The following is a 17,878-nucleotide window of genomic DNA, read 5'->3' as shown; positions in this document are numbered from 1 at the left end:
ATTTAATCACTCTTGTACTTAGATTTTGTGAAATTGCTGTATTGTCTGTCTAGGAAGCGACTGCAATCGCTAATGAATGTTAATAAAGAATTTGTTCAATTTTTTTTTCATAATTTCCTTAATTAAATTTCTGTATTCTGTATCCAAGAGGTGAATTCAAGAAAGAGTTTGTTACTTACTTACTTACTTACTTACTTACTTACAATTTTTTCATAATGGCATAGTGACATATCCAACAACGGATGTTGATGAAGAATTTATTCATTCTGATACCTAGATTTTGTCAATGTTATCCCACGTGTATGACAATAGATGTATGCAAATTCCTTTTCTTAAATCTCCGATGTTTTAATAGACATTCTAAACGTTTGATATGCTAGCTTACTCTAAAAATAATGAACACATAACAAGGTAATGCATAATATATTTTTAATGAGATAATGCTATGTAGAATATTAATACAAAAATGTATTATGATATATTATTAATATCAATGATTAACTTTGGACATTTTGAATCTGTTCCATAAAATAGTTCACCATGTTCTCTCTTGATATTGTAGCTATTGTCTTCTCTTAGTTCGTAATCAGTAGAATAATCATTATTCCATTTTGAGTCATACACAAGTTTTACTGGTGTGTCATCAACAGGCTCAATATGCTTTTCATCTTTGGTATTATTTGGTTCATTGACTGTTTGATCAATGGTAGTAACGTTTGCTGGTGCTTTGTTTTTTATCGTTCATCTTGGTATTCTTTAGTGATATTTTATTCCATAACCCTTTTTATTTTTCGGTTAATCTAATAGTATGCTACTATATAATTCTCACACATACAACGTTTTTGGTATATCCACATGATGTGGTTTATGACATTAGTAGAAGAGTGAGCCTTTCTTTTTTTAACCTTCCATTTTATGGTTATACCCGAAAGCTGACGATTGGATGTATTTGCAACAGTAGCAAGTGTTTGTTTTTATGAAAAAAATATTGAATTAGAAGCATCAGTCCTCATCATTATGAGTATCCAAAACTAGACTTAAGTTTCACATTTGAACTAGAAAGTTGTATTTTCCACAATTTTCTTACTAAAAAAACTAGAGTTTACGGTCAGAAACCCTTATTAGCTCAGATTTTACGGAAATAGTATTATTTTTCGATCCAAAAATGGACTTATGTTTCACATTTGAACCAGAGAATTGTTTCTTCCATAATTTTCTTACAAAAAATTAGAGTTTACGGTCAAAAACCCTTATTAGCTCAGATTTTACGGAAATAGTTTTATTTTTCGATCCAAAAATGAACTTAAATTTCACATTTGAAACAGAGAATTGTATTTTCCATAATTTTCTTACAAAAAACTAGAGTTTACGGTCGAAAAGCCTTATTAGCTCAGATTTTACAGAAATAGTTTATTTTTCGATCCAAAACTGGACTTAAGTTTTACCTATGAGCCAACGAATTGTATTTTCCATAATTTTCTTACAAAAGACTAGAGTTTACGGTCAAAAACCCTTATTAGCTCAGATTTTACGGAAATAGTTTTATTTTTCGATCCAAAAATGGACTTATGTTTCATATTTGAACCAGAGAATTGTATTTTCCATAATTTCCTTACAAAAAAATAGAGTTTACGGTCAAAAACCCTGATTAGGTCAGATTTTACAGAAATAGTTTATTTTTCGATCCAAAAATGGACTTAAGTTTCACCTATGAGCCAACGAATTGTATTTTCAATAATTTTCTTACAAAAAAAACTAGAGTTTACGGTCAAAAACCCTTATTAGATCAGATTTTACGGAAATAGTTTTATTTTTTGATCCAAAATTGACCTAAGTTTCACATTTGAACCAGAGAATTGTATTTTACATAATTTTCTTACACAAAACTAGAGTTTACGTTCAAAAACCCCTATTAACTTAGATTTTATGGAAATAGTTTTATTTTTCGATACAAAAATATACTTTCGATCCAAGTTTTAATCCGAGGATTGTCACGAACATGATATGTCTTACAAAAAACAAGATTTCCATTTCAAAAATCCTAAAAAGATGATAATTTGCGGACATAGTTTTTTTTTCAAGAAAAAACCGTGACGTATCTTCACCAATGAGATAACGACCTTCAATTTACATAATTTTCTTACAAAAAAAACTAGAGTTTACGGTTAAAAACCCATATTAACTCAGATTTTACAGAAATAGTTTTATTTTTCGATCCAAAATGGACTTATGTTTCACATTTGAATCAGAGAATTGTATTTTCCATTATTTTCTTACAAAAAAAACTAGAGTTTACGGTCAAAGACCCTTATTAGCTCAGATTTTAGGCTAGCATTTCACCCCAACTATCACACTATAACTACTCTAAGACACCCCTCTGACATCGCCCCATCTCCCCCAAAACACTTTTCAGACATTTCTAGTTAAAATTTATATTTCAAGTCATTCATTCGGGTTTTTTAGGAAGCAATTCGCCCCACACAATCACACTATAACTACGCTAAGACATCCTTCTGCCGTCAACCCATCTCCCCCAAAGCACTTTTCAGCCATTTCTCGTTAAAAATTTTATTTTCAAGTCATCCACTCGGGTTTTTTCGCAAGAAATTCGCCCCCACTATCACACTATTATTACTCTAATACATTCTCCTGCCATCAACCCATCTCCCCAAGAACACTTTTCAGACATTTCCCGTTAAAATTTTTATTTCAAGTCATCCACTCAGGTTTTTCGATAGCAATTCGCCCCCCCCCCACTATCACACTATAACTACTCTAAGACATCCTTCTGCCATCAACCCATCTCCCCAAGAACACTATTCAGACATTTCTCGTTAAAAATTTTATTTCAAGTCATTCATTTGGGTTTTTCGCTAGCAATTCGCCCCCCCCCCACTATCACACTATAAATACGCTAAGACATCCTTCTGCCATCAAGCCATCTCCCCCAAAACACTTTTCAGCTATTTCTAGTTAAAAATTTTATTTTCAAGTCATCCACTCGGGTTTTCTTGTAAGCAATACGCCCCCCAAAATATCACACTATAGCTACTCTAAGACACCCCGCTGACATCACCCCATCCCCACCAACAATATTTTTTTCAGAGATTTCTTGTTAAAAATTTTTATTTCAATTCATCCACACGGATTTTTCACTAGCAACTCGCCCCCCCCACTATCAAACTATAACTACTCTAAGACATCGTTCTGCCATCAACTCATCTCCCCAAGAACACATTTCAACTCATTCATTTGGGTTTTTTCGCAAGTAATTCAGCCCAAAGTACAGCACTATAAGTACTGTAAGACACCCCGCTGCCATCACCCCATCCGTTATTAAAATTCTTTTCTTGCCATCTACATCTCTCTTAGTATCAACTTTTTAGTATACTATAACGTTAAACTCTATTTTAAATTGACAACACTGTTCGAACACCACTTGTGTATTACGCAGTACACATCGAAGAAGTAAAGCTAGGTCAAGTCATAAGACCATTTTATCATCGTTAACAAATTCCATAGATTGATATTGTTCCAAATTTATAATAAATAAGGTATGAGTTACCAACCCCGAGGGGTTACCTTAACTGATAATCACCAATTCGCAAATGCTAAACTCTTATTTCTCCATCTTCATACGATTCAATTCGCAAATGCTATCTAGCTTTGTTTTTTTCCTATTATTCAATTTATATCGTTCGTACAGTCCAATTCGCAAATGCTAAACCCTTTTTCTTTGTCTCCACCTTCATATGATCCAATTTGCAAATGCTAAACCTTGTTTTAGAGCTATGATCGCAATGAATGGTACTTGCTATCAGAAAAAAATGCCAATTGCCCAAAAAAAAATAAATAAAAAAAGATAAAAAACGCCATGCTGAATGTGCTTCAAAAACCCATCTGGTTGAAAACATGTTTGTTATCGTTAACCATTTCAATAGATTGATATTGTTCCAAATTTATAATAAATATCTCGCTTTTTAAAATGTGCACGTGAAACTGTACTGTATATTCATGTACATGCTAGAGATAAGACAAATTACGCAACCACCCGTCAATTCTTATATACTCTTACTACTGAGGTGCTGAGGAGGGGACAGCCCCTTTCATATACGGAATAATTTCTGTTCGTTTTAAGTTTTAATGTCGCTTCTTACTTTCAGTTAAAACAACTCGTTTTTTTTTTATTTAATTCCTAAGAAAGACAATCATGGTTGCGGGTTTAATCTTTTTTTGGGTTTTTCAGGGGTGACCGTACAAAATCAATGGTCCAGGTAGAAAAAATTGAAATTTACGTCAATGAAAATTCGTGATGAAGATTTACATCAAGTGTAGGGTGTTTGAAAGTCCTGAAAAAATAGGTTTGGCCTCTAACTACAACAACACGTAATTTAGCTCAACAAACTAATTTACAAAGATAAGTTTAACTAAAACTGAATTAGTTGAACTAACTAAGTCTAATTAAGTTTAATTTCATTAACTAAGTTTAGTTAGTTTAACAAACGAAATTTATTTCCTTTTTTTAAACGAACGTTAATGTGTTTAGGCCTATCTTATTTTTTAAATAAATATCTGCTCTGTTGTTCAACAAAAGAATGGATCACAGAGGACAAACAAATGGAAAATAGTCAAAATATCAAACGATATAAAGTATTTGTATTGAAACTTGTTTTAAATTGGATGTAACAATACAAGTACGCTTAAAGAAGCGATGCTGATAAGAACAAAGTAATTATTGGGTTGAATTTTTTTTTTTTTTACAAGTGGTTAATTTAACGATTACCGAAAAATTCGTGTGTACCATTTTGTTGAATGAAAAACGTTCTGCTATGTTTTCTTTTTTTTTAAATACACTCGGTGTCCAGGATACGTTTCCAGTACGCTATCTTAACGTTAATTATCTCTTGTCAAAGCAAACGTTCTTTTCAGAGCTCGCATAGAAACAGAAAAAAATCCTTGTCTTGGTACAAATTAGAAAAATCTTGAATTTCAATGAAACCCGAAGCGTAAGAATCAAAAGTCATGACGGGGGAATTAGTCTTGAAAATAGGTAAGTACACTTCTTGGTCATGTAAACTAATAATAATGCTTGGCAAAAATTTAGCAAATTAGTAGGACCGATCTTTTTTTAAAGAAATTTTTTCAGACCTGACACTCCTTTGAATTTAGCTGCCATTTGAATACAAAATGAATTGTTATTTATAGTTTTTCTTTCAATTACTCTGGATTTAGCATGACCGAGTTTCATTTTAATCAGATTAAATTTTAGTTTTGTATAGAAAATCGTAATCCTCATTAGGAACTATTTACTCTATTTCTATATTGACAGAACTACCCCAAATCCTCGGGATATTAAAGTATCTTAGATCCACCTACTGTGTAAGTGCATCGTTTCTGAATTTTGATTTATATTATCTGTATAGTAATGGTAACAGCAACAATAAAGAAAATATTAACAATAACTTTTCATCCCACATAGTGGAATGAAAAGTTCCTCTACACAGAACACAGGCCAAAGCACCCTGCACAGAACATAAATATTAAGTATTAAATGTATGGGAAGTAAATATTGGAGCTCAGGCCAACTAAAACTTTGCTCCCTCAGGGTAAATCAGGGCTGGTACTAATGTACCATTACTATTTCTTTTTTTTTAATTGAACAACATACTTTTTGCCAGGATAATAGCTCTTTATAGAAAACTCCAAAGTTACTAATTTCCTGGATTCTGAGTGAGTATAAATATTGGCTATTGTAAACACTGTTTTTACTTTTAAATAATGAAGAAATTTACCTAGGAATCTAATGCAGAAAATTGTTTTTAGAAATCTGAAATGAATGGACGCTGAAGTGAACCTCTGCCACCGGGGACCCATTTATTTTTCAGTATTTGTTCTTCAGATATTCGATTGTAAGGCCTTTTTTCCTCACCGTTTTGTTTCCATGAACTTCAGGGAATGTAAAATTATATATTTTTGGGCTCTGTCTAGCAGCCTCAGAGGTGATCAGTTTGATTGGACAATTTTTCATCAGGGATTAGTGATCACATTGCCGTTTTGGGATATTTCCCCCTTACCTAAGAAACAAGCAAGTTTTCGCATACCAATACACTCTTGGTGGGCAGTTCAAAACTTTTAATTGTTTACCTTTTTTAAGCAGCATTAACACAACCTATTTGTGTTTATACATATGTATATTGTGTATATTTCCAACTTCAGTTTTCTTATAGTTATTCTTAATAATAATTTATCTTTGACCCACTAAAACTATAATAAAGTAGAGAAACTATTTTTTATGGCTTTTTGGCTATCCGTCTCGGGTCAAAGGAAAGACGGACATCCCTGAATGATGTGGGAATAGGTCATGAGGGGGGGGGGGGGTAAAGAGTGAATGTTTGAATAGATTGGCATGGAAAAGGAGCATGACCAACTGTCTTGGCCACAGGCAGCTTGTTGGTGTTGAGTTGTCGTGCTATGAGTAGTTATTTGTAGTTTTAGTTTCTAACAAACTTCTCCTATGGAAAATGGTGTCCTCAAATGAGCTTAAGGACATGAAATTTCATTTGTATTTCTTCGGTGTAAGCATTGGTAACTTAAAATAGCCAAATTCAGATCCTGGTGGGATGGGTTGGGATTCTTGGGAACATACATTAATGAACTGAATAGATACTAGATTATACAAAAAAAATATCCACAATATCCGTACAAGTAAACAGCCATCAGACCTCAGACAATAATGGTGGAAATCCTTGGTGGTAATAGGTAGAGAACTAGATAACAGTTTGGACTCCTTGAAATGCCTTAGTAACAGAGTTTTTAAAACAACAATTTCAGTTTCATTTAAAAATTAGCAAAAGAAGAATTTTTTTAGTTGAAGAAAAACAAGACACACCGTTAAGAACATAAAGAGACTTCAAACCAAGTAATGGCATGTCACAGCACTATCTTTTTATAGGCTAAGGTTCTTTGCTTTGTCACATACCTTTAAGAGCGGTATCAGGAAGGAAGAAAAAATTGATATTCACATGGTTTTGCAAGAAAAGACACCTTGCTGAATTAAACAATGCAAAAACAAGCAAAAAATAGAACCAGCCCCCCCAAAAATGTGTCTGAGCTTTCTAAGAATTCCAAGATTAATTTACACCTTCATTTTAATTAGACTAATATGATACCTAAAGAGGAGATTATCACCAAGAAAATACCTAGGAACCGGCATACCAATCCTTGGATCTACCAAGAAAACCCCTTGAAAGACGAATTTCTGATACTTCAGGGCAAGCCAAAGAAATTCGGGAAAAATCAGAAAGCTCAACTTAGCAGCATTTAGAGCCTGACAATTACTGTCAAATCATGGAAATCATGTTTTAAACAAAACAATCAGCTTGACACTGATCTCAGACTTCATTTTAACAGCAGTACCGGGAAAACTGTTGTCAGCGAAAGCAACTAGAGTGTTAGCATGTATTGACGGAGATCTACTTTTTGGGCAAGGAAAGGTTCGGGTTGACATTGATGGCAACAAACTGTTGGTTTACCGCAACAATATGATTATTAACATAGGCTAAGAACAGAAATGAGCCCAAAACTGAACCTTGCGGGATTCCCATGGTATTTTTTTGTATTTGTAAATCATGGACGTTTGAAGAAGAAAGTTTGAATGTCTAATTCAGCATTAAGCGTTTCAAATTAAATGACATATAATTTACAATTGGTAGTCTAGCATTGGAACTGGGGTTTTCCAAAATTTCGACATTAAAACATTTAGATTTGCTGAGGGGTCGAATTTTCAGTATACTTAAAACTTTCACTGCAAAAACTCTGAAAACTTCGAGGATAAACTGTCTAGATCAAAACTGGTGTAATCAGTTGGTGTAATCAGCTGGTGTAAAATCTTTCCTGTATTCACTAAATGCGCTCTTCTAGCTTAAGAAATGCTAAGCCCGCCTAGGCTTTGTGACTCAAGGAAGCCAATTAAAGGCAGTTAAGTCTCTTGTTAGAACTAGCAAAATTAGGCATTACTAGAAATGGGGCCATTTCATATGTTTGATTGTCTGTTTGGTATGAATTTCTTAACAAGTGCAGCAATTGTGTTAAACTTGGTACCTTACTTGGTTAAACTTGGTAGAAGATCAAGAGGAGGTGAGGGAGAGAGGAATTGAGAAGGTCACAGCATTAACATACCTTTTGTTTAAATAATTATAGTATGTGCGACCCTCTATACCAAGAGAAGTTCAAATTGGGGTGAAACATTTGTTAAAAGAGGTAGGAAGGAAGGAATAAGACATTCGTTGTTATTAATTTTTATTATATGGGACTTGGCACGAGATTTGAGCCTTTTTGAACCTGAATCATAATTTATATTCCACTTCAATTGTCTTGCTCCATATACCGGAGTCCGCAGTGCTGATCATATTTGGTTTAAACGCAATTGGTCCCCGGTTTGATCCAGGGTGCAACAACATGTTGAATTTAGTTAATATTTGCTTTTTTGTTGGAAACGAGTCGGCCAATTGAGCTGACAATTGGCATATGAGACAGAAGAACATTGAAAGTTGAGTGTGGGGAAGGGGGGAATAAACAGTACTTTCATTTAAGCATTTTCTCCCCTACATCAGGGATTTTGAGGCCTTTTAGACGGGTAAACTTTTTCATTTTGGGATTTGGTGATTTCTAGGAATTTTTAGAAGTATTTTGAATTTGTGCACCAGCATGGTTACGTCCAGTGAGAATAAAGGGAATTTTATTCTAAAGAATAGAATAGAATAAAGGGAGTCAAGGGATTCCTTTGACCCGGGAAAATGTCGAATTGGAAAAGAGTAATGTTCGAATACTTTACTATGCCAGGAAAGACCTTAATTTCATGGCGAGGGCAATTTAATTGAACTTAAGCTAGAGTGACCTATCTAGCTGTCGGGATACTCCTAGAGATATATAAATGTGCTACCTTTAAAATAATACTCATTAGCCAATATTTTTACTGGTTCAAAATACAGGAAATTATCAACTTTGGAGTTTCCTATAAAAAGATGTTATCATATACCAAAGACTATGTACCAAATAAGTTATACTAATCTTTTAATTTAGAATTCAATTTCAGCAAATTTGCTGTAGCAGAAGCAGTTAGTAAATCATACTCCCCCTTTTCCCGCAAGTCCTTTTTCACCATTTTAAATTTTCGTAAAGCCCTTACTAGTCGGTTTATAGTTAAACTAGCAATAGAGGATTGATTCCCCAGTCCCTCGAAGATAAGTTTCTTTAATCAATACACAAGGTCTGCAGCAACAAAAATGCTCTTTCCACAGTGGCGTTGTATGTGGGGATAGTGAACAGATACTTGCATAATTTTAGCAGTTGGTGTTTACCTTGAAAATTTTCGGTTTCCTCAAGTCTACCTTCCTTCCATGGAGGGTTTGAAATTCCATTCTTCCGAGTCATGCTTAGTTTCATAAAAATCTTCGGACACGTATATTGTTGAAAACAATAGTCACCTGAAATCTTAACACAATTTGCAATCAGGGGTATACTATAATTTAAAATCATTAACTATTATTGGGCGATAAATATTGTCATTAAACCGAATATTTGATGTTTATTCTGAAAAAAAATATCATATTTCTCTAAGTAATAAAACGCTACTAAATGAGGTTGCGTCAACATTTTGTGCTAATAGATGACACTAGACTTTCGGTAGACTTTCGGTTTCCTCAAGTCTACCTTCCTTCCATGGAGGGTTTGAAATTCCATTCTTCCGAGTCATGCTTAGTTTTATAAAAATCTTCGGACAAGTATATTGTTGAAAACAATAGTCACCTGAAATCTTAACACAATTTGCAATCAGGGGTATACTATAATTTAAAATCGTTAACTATTATTGGGCGACAAATAGTGTCATTAAACCGAATATTTGATGTTTATTCTGAAAAAAATATCATATTTCTCTAAGTAATAAAACGCTACTAAATGAGGTTGCGTCAACATTTTGTGCTAATAGATGACACTACTTTAATATTTGAACCAAACTCGTAGCACCCTTTTTACAAAATCAGGATAAAACTGAGTCTCACCGGGATGCCCTAACAAGAAGGTCCATAACAATGACGCTCCTGATATTTTGAGACAGGTGGCATCCCTGCCTAGAAGTCAAGGAAAAAGGGTCCTAAAATTCTTCTATCATTATTAATAATATTTCAGATAAGTTGGTTAGTTATTTATTTAAAAATGTTTCCACAGCTACTGTTTCAGTGGCAAAATTTACAAATATTCATAAATGTTTGACCAAGTATCAGCACAATCAATACAGTCTGCTTCTCTTCGACCCTTAGCTCGAAAGTTAGGGTAAGCATCGTGAGATGGAAACAGAGTAAAGCAAGAGTGGAGGCAGCACCATCTTATCGATGTTGAAAGTGTTCAAAATAAGTGTCCAGTTATTTACTGGTGCTTGGATTTGTCGAAGAAAAACGCTGTCGAAGCTGAGCCAAACAGAAATCTAAGATCAGCAATAATATTCACTTTTACTTTTCATTCTTCAATACGATCGTTGTATAGTTTTTCATTATAGTGCAGGATAAGCTAGAAAAACGTACAATCGGAAAAAATATTAAAGCAGAAATGTTGTGTGGAATTCTAAAGTATAATACGGCATGAAACGGCTCAAAAAGTGACATGCGCCTTTGTGAGGACAAGCAGCTATTCCTGCATATGAACAACGTCAAGCTTTCAGCTCTTATCGGCAATAAGAGCAGATATGGTGAACTTAAATCAACTAGAGATGCACTCTTCTGATCAAGGTGAGAGCTGATTGTTGTTATTTATTAATCTGCTTTGTCTTTTAATCCAAATAACTGGATTCTCGGCCAGTTAAGCATTGATGTATTTTTTACATTTTGTGTATTACTTGGATTACATCTTCACTCTCAAGCGACTTCCTATTTTCAGACTCACAGCGAGCTTAGCCGTAGTCGTAGTCACGGCTTCGATTGGTAGAGAAAAATCCCTGTTCGAGTGTGTCTCAGAGTCGTAGCCCTAGGCGTAGCTAGAGTCCAATTCAGTTAAAGTTACTTCCACTTAAGACCAGATTTTAGCCAAACGCAGGAAATATCACTTGGATTCATGACCCAAGAATTGTAAGATGAAATGAAACATAACCTTCTTGAAGATATCATAGTTCGCTAGGACTGAAGCTTAACCAACACCATGCATAAAGAAGAAGAAAAACTTAATGCATACTCTTTTATAAGGCTTGGATGCACATTCCCCCCTCTCTCCGACACCGAATTTGAAGTCATAAAACCCCCCTCCCCTAAAAAATTGTCCTTGAAAATTTCAACTCAATCCCCCGGATTTCAAACGTGACAAACAACAGGATAGACTTTCCGAAAATATGTTTTTGAAAATACATATTTATGAAGGTATAAGACCCATCTTCCCCTATAATCGAATTCCTTACTGATTTTCGAACCCCTAAAATCAATTACATATGAAATTTTTACTCAACAAATACAAATTTTAATTAAAGAGGAAAATATTCTTCATATCTCCATTTTTTACCGTAGAAACAAGTCCAACGCCGAGCTCGAACCCGTTGTAACGAGTAGTCCCCGAAGCCGCGCCACGCCGAAATGACGGCGGCGAATGTGTGATTCAGTATCGGCGGCCGAAATTTTTTTGGCGGTGCGCCGATTTTTCTGATTAAAAATAATAATAAAAATTCCACTTCACCAATCACGTTCAACCTCGATTTTAGTAAGGATTTTTAAATGGTTGGCTAAGAACATACAAGAACAATATGACAAAACAGGAATTTGTTGGGCCGTGCGGATAGTGTTTATGTTCACCGTCGATCAGACAAAGTAGAATTCTCATTTTTAGCCACTAGACCCAGGGAAACCTATGTTGTGTTTATGTTTAACATCGCATTGTTCCTATAAAATCCCGTGTTTAGTCATTTTCTTCTTGTTAATGATTTGGGCTAATGTGTGTATAACTTTCAAAGTTTGAGGTTCAAACATCTCCTGTTCATCAAATACATACGAAAAGGAAGTGAAAAAAAACAACAAACAAATAACAACATCGAAAAAACACTGTATACAAATCAGATACCATGGCTTAACAACACCAACAATTTTAAATCAGCGGTTACACGACTTCAGTTACAATTGATGTAACAAAAGTGAGTTTGTTCACTCTGCCTGGAGCCATTGATCTTTTTGCAGTCACTATCAGTCCTGTCGTGCTAAAAAGCCGTTTAGTTGGGGCACATGTGGCCGGTACAGCCAGAACTTGACGAGCGTAAACTGCCACTCGCGGGATCTGATACTAGTACTGGACCTTGGGGTCCCACAGAATGCCGCAAATGGGCTTCTTCTTTGTATCTGCTGGAATAAGTTGTTTTATATGGGAGAACAAACCTGCACCTTCACCATAGGGCTCCTGCGCCCTACACTACAGGAGGAACTTAACTGCACCTTTACCCTCTTTTCTTATCAACACGGAATAACCCTCTGAAATTCTTTTTTGAAAAAAGTGGTCAAGTTATAACGTTTCAAGTCAAAGTTTAAGGCTACTTCAACTTCAGTGTGCTCTGCTAACTGTGCAAAAAAGAAAAAATGTAATTCATTTCTATAGATATATTTCTATACTAGCTCTAGATAATCTACCAAGCGGGAAACTACCGCAAATCAGCATCGATAAATAAATGAAACCCAAAACGAACAAAAATAACAATAAATAACTGATTCAAACTCAAAACGAGCAAAAATTAACATAAGTTGGGCTCAAAACCCCTATGCCTTCCCAAGGCCAGAACATAATTTTCACTTTACTAAAAAAATATAAATGTTTTTACTTTTATAACTTTAATAAATAAAATAATATTAACATTTTGATTACTAAATATCAGTATATGTATATTAAACTGACACTGCATATTCATTTGTAGTTTTATCAGTAAAGTACAAATTATGTTCTGGCCTTGGGAAGGCATAGGGATTTTGAGCCTAACTTTTGTTAATTTCTGCTCGTTTTGAGTTTAACTCGGTTATTTATTGTAATTTCTGTTCGTTTTGGGTTTCATTTATTTATTGATGCTGATTTGTGGTAGTTTCACGCTTGGTAGATTATTTGATTTTAATTTTGCTCATTTTTGGTTTAATTGAATTCTTTAATTTTCTTTGAAAAAAATTATTTTTTGGAAACAGTTTTTTTAATTAATTTCTGTTAGTTTTATATTGACATAGTCTTTTAAGGGAAAAAGAAAATCATACTTTAAATCTTTTCGTTTTTGTAATAATTTATAGTTTGGCCTGCTATTTGTACGCTGGAAAACAATTTTCAGCAAAATTTAACAACATAGACCCTTATAAAAATCTGGACACAAATAGTAGTGTTTAATTTAGTTTCATACCTCCTCTAATTGACCTGAAATGGAAAAGTTGATAACATTCGCAAAAAAAATTTGTTTACTTTCTTTGATAGCTTGGACACAATTACGCTATTTTGATTTGGTAAAATTTTAAGAGCAGAAGAAGCCCTGAAAGTTTGAACATAATACCCTCAGTCGTTCTTGGGATACTGCTGAGATGCCTTATTGGTAATTAACATAAACACTGTGATTTTTTTTTTAATCTTAAGCAAAATTTTATTTTTAAAAAAAAAAGGAAATTGGGTGGGGGGGGGTGGGTGGACGATTAGTTTCCCTCCAATCACTTTCGACTATTAAAAAGGACATCAGCCCTTTCTATTTTCAATCGAATGAGCCTTTTCGAAGTTCCTACGACAACTCCTTCGATACGAAGTGCCCTGGTCTAAACAACAACAACAACAACAAAGTGATACATTATACCCACATCGATCTTTACTATAAAAATGTCAAGCCTTCCAATCACTTTCGATTATTAAAAAGGGCACTAGGCTTTTCGATTTCCAAACTAATAATCCTTTTTTGAGTTTCTACGGCAACGCTTTCTATAAACACCATATATGCCCCCAGGGCATAAATTACAACCCTTACCCTAAGGGCTTTGAGGGTGGTTGTCATCCTCTAAGACCTAATTTCCAGAACTTTCAACTACGTTAAACAAAATGGCTATTTCAAAATTTTGATTGTATGTGTTTCGGGAAATGGTGGGCTTGGAAGGGGTGATAGTTGCCTTCCAATCGTTTTCGACTATTAAAAAGGGCACAAGCCACTCCAATTTCCAATTGAATGAGCCCTTCTCGAAGTTTCTACGACAACTTCTTCGATATGAAGTGCCCTGGTCTAAAGGAAAAAATGATAAATAGTACATTGTGCCAACATCGTTCTTATATACCTCCAGGGCATAAATACAAAACCCTTGCCCTAAGGGTTGTGGGGGAGTAACCTCCTCAAAAAATATATTTTCTCTCTGGAAATCAGTTACTCTGAACAAAATGGCTATCTTAAAATTTTGATTGGATATGTTTGGAGAAACGGTGGGCGTGGAAGGGGTGTTAGCTGCCTTCCAATTAGACCCCGAAGCCCCGCCGAAAAGGCGGCGGCGCGCCACCGAAAAAAAACGGCGGCGCGCCGCCGAGCTTGCATCAGCGCGCTGACGCCGCCGCTGATTCTATCGGTGGCGGCGTCACTAATACGCCGCCGTTTTTTTTTCTCTCTTTTTTGGTTATCGATATCGACCTCCGGGCTTCAGCCGTCATCCCGGCTAATCGGTTTCTTAAAAATAAATACTGTCATCTTGGGCTTGCCATGTATATCGGTTCGTAGGAAGGAGAAGAAGAAATTTTTCTTGAAACAAAAATTCTTCCTTCCACTTTAAAATTCTGTTCATTTTTCTTTCTGATTTTTCGGATGAAAAGAGGTAGGTAAAAGAGTATTAAGCACTTCAGGATGTTGTCATAGGCAGCGCAATCGAGCTGTCTAAGTAAAGAACTGTTGGCACAATGTATTATTATTTTTTTTTTTTTCCATACCAGAGCAATTCGTATCGAAGGAGTTGTCGTAGAAACTTCAAAAAGGGCTCATTCGATTGGAAATTGGAATAACTAGTGCCTTTTTGAATAGTCTAAAGTGATTGGAAGGCAGCTAACACCCCTTCCACGCCCACCGTTTCCCCAAACACATCCAATCAAAATTTTAAGATAGCCATTTTGTTCAGCGTAGTTGATTTCCAGATAGAAAATATATTTTGAGGAGGATACTTTGTTCAGAGTAACTGATTTCTAGAGAGAAAATATGTTTTTTGACGAGGTTACTCCCCCACAACCCTTAGGGCAAGGGTTTTGTAGTTATGCCCTGGAGGTATATAAGAACGATGTTGGCACAATGTATTATTTATTATTTTTTCCTTTAGACCAGGGCACTTCATGTCGAAGAAGTTGTCATAGAAATTTTGAAAAGGGCTCATTCAATCAGAAATTGTAGTGGCTTGTGCCCTTTTTAATAGTCGAAAATTATTTGCAGCCAACTAAAACCCCTTCCAAGCCCACCATTTCCTGAAACACATCCAATCAAAATTTTGAGATAGCCATTTTGTTTAACGTAGTTGAAAGTTCTGGAAATTAGGTCTTAGAGGATGGCAACCACCCTCACAGCCCTTAGGGTAAGGGTTGTAATTTATGCCCTGGGGGCATATAAGGTGTTTATAGAAAGCGTTGTCATATAAAATCAAAAAGGGATCATTCGTTTGGAAATCGAAAGGCCTAGTGCCCTTTTTAATAATCGAAAGTGATTGGAAGGCTTGACATTTTTATAGTAAAGATCGATGTGGGTATAATGTATCATTTTTGTTGTTGTTGTTGTTTATACCAGGGCACTTCGTATCGAAGGAGTTGTCATAGGAACTTCGAAAAGGGCTCATTAGATTATAAATATAAAGGGATGATGTCCTTTTTAGTTGTCGAAAGTGATTGGAGGAAAACTAATCCCCCTCCCCTGCCCACTCACCTATTTGCCTTTATGTTTAAAAATTAAATGTTGCCTTAAGATTAAATAAAAATGCACTGTTTTAATGCTAATGACCAAAAAGGCATCTCAGCAGTATCTCAAGAACGACTGAAGGTATTATGTTCAAACTCTCAGGGCTTCTTCTGCTCTTAAAATTTGACCAAATCAAAATAGCGTAAGTGTATCCAAGCTATCAAAGAAAGTAAACAAACTTTTTTGCGAATGTTATCAAGTTTTCCATTTCAGGTCAACTAGAGGAGGTATGAAACTAAATTAAACACTACTATTTGTGTCCAGATTTTTATAAGGGTCTATGTTGTTAGATTTTGCTGAAAATTGTTTTCCAGCATACAAATAGCAGGCCAAACTATAAATTCTTAAAAAAACAAAAAGATTTAAAGTATGATTTTCTTTTTCCCTGAAATGACTATGTCAATATAAAACGAATAGAAATTAATTAAGAAAACTGTTTCCAAAAAAATAAGTTTTTTCAAAGAGAAGTAAAGAATCTCATTAAACAAAAAATTAGCAAAAATAATATCAAATAACCTACGAAGCGTGAAACCACCACAAATCAGCATCGATAAATAAATGAAACCCAAAATGAACAGAAATTAAAATAAATAACCGAGTCAAACTCAAGACAAGCAGAAATCAACATAAGTTCGGCTTAAAACCTCTATGCCTTCCCAAGGCCAGAACATGATTTGTACTTTACTGACAAAAATACAAATGAATATGCATTGTCAGTTTAACATACTTATACTGATATTTATTAATCAAAATGTTAATATCGTTATACTTATTAAAGTTATAAAAGTAAAAGCATTTATATTTTTTCAGTAAAGTGCAAATTATATTCTGACCTTGGGAAGGCATAGGGGTTTTTAGCCCAACTCATCTTAATTTCTGCTCGTTTTGAGTTTGACTCAGTTATTTATTGTTATTGTTGTTCATTTTGGGTTTCATTTATTTATCGACGCTGATTTGCGGTAGTTTCCCGCTTGGTAGATTTTCTAGAGCTAGCATAGAAATATATCTAGGGAAATGAAGTACATTTTTTTTTTGCACAGTTAACAGAGCACACTGAAGTTGAAGTAGCCTTAAACTTTGACTTGAAACGTTATAACTTGACCACTTCTTTCAAAAAAGAATTCCGGAGGGTTATTACCTGTTTATAAGAAAAGAGGGTAAAGGTGCAGTTTAGTTCCTCCTGTAGTGTAGGGCGCAGGAGCCCTATGGTGAAGGTGAAGGATTGTTCTCCCTTATAAAACAACTTATTTCAGCAGATACAAAGAAGAAGCCCATTTGCGGCATTCTGTGGGACCCCAAGGTCCAATACTAGTATCAGATCCCGCGAGTGGCAGTTTACGCTCGCCAAGTTCTGGCTGTACCGGCCACATGTGCCCCGGCTAAACGGCTTTTTAGCACGACAGGACTGATAGTAACTGCAAAAATATCAATGGCTCCAGGCAGAGTGAACAAACTCACTTTTGTTACATCAATTGTAACTGAAGTGATGTAACCGCTGATTTAAAATTATTGGTGTTGTTAAGCAGTGGTATCTGATTTGCATACAGTATTTTTTCGATGTTGTTATTTGTTTTTTTTTAACTTCCTTTTCGTATGTATTTGATGAACAGGAGATGTTTGAACTTCAAGCTTTGAAAGTTATACACACATTATCCCAAATCATTAACAAGAAGGATATGACTAAACACGGGATTTTATAGGAACAATGCGATGTTAAACATAAACACAACATAGGTTTCCCTGGGTCTAATGGCTAAAAATGAGAATTTTACTTGGTCTGATCGACGGTGAACATAAACCCTTTCCGCATGGCCCAATAAATTCCTGTTTTGTCATATTGTTCTTGTATGTTTTTAGCCAACCATTCAAAAATCCTTACTAAAATCGAGGTTGAGCGTGCTTGGTGAAGTGGAATTTCTATTATTATCT

The 17,878-nt window shown here is 34.8% G+C and overlaps 1 long non-coding RNA gene across 1 annotated transcript in view; it reads right to left on the bottom strand.

Moving 5' to 3' along the window:
* The window catches only part of LOC148945125 (uncharacterized), a 210,738-nt gene that overhangs the window by 11,465 nt on the left and 181,395 nt on the right, over nucleotides 1–17,878 (bottom strand). The window contains exon 2 of the long non-coding RNA XR_016142739.1: nucleotides 9,360–9,492. This is a non-coding gene — a long non-coding RNA (uncharacterized LOC148945125). The remainder of the gene's footprint in view (nucleotides 1–9,359; nucleotides 9,493–17,878) is intronic.

This window comes from Artemia sp. Qi Xiang Cuo, chromosome 13 (assembly GCF_049724085.1).
Source record: "Artemia sp. Qi Xiang Cuo chromosome 13, ASM4972408v1, whole genome shotgun sequence".
Classification (NCBI taxonomy): Eukaryota; Metazoa; Arthropoda; class Branchiopoda; order Anostraca; family Artemiidae; genus Artemia; species Artemia sp. Qi Xiang Cuo.
Note: the sequence above shows the minus strand (reverse complement) of the source record. Positions and strands in the feature narration are given on the sequence as shown.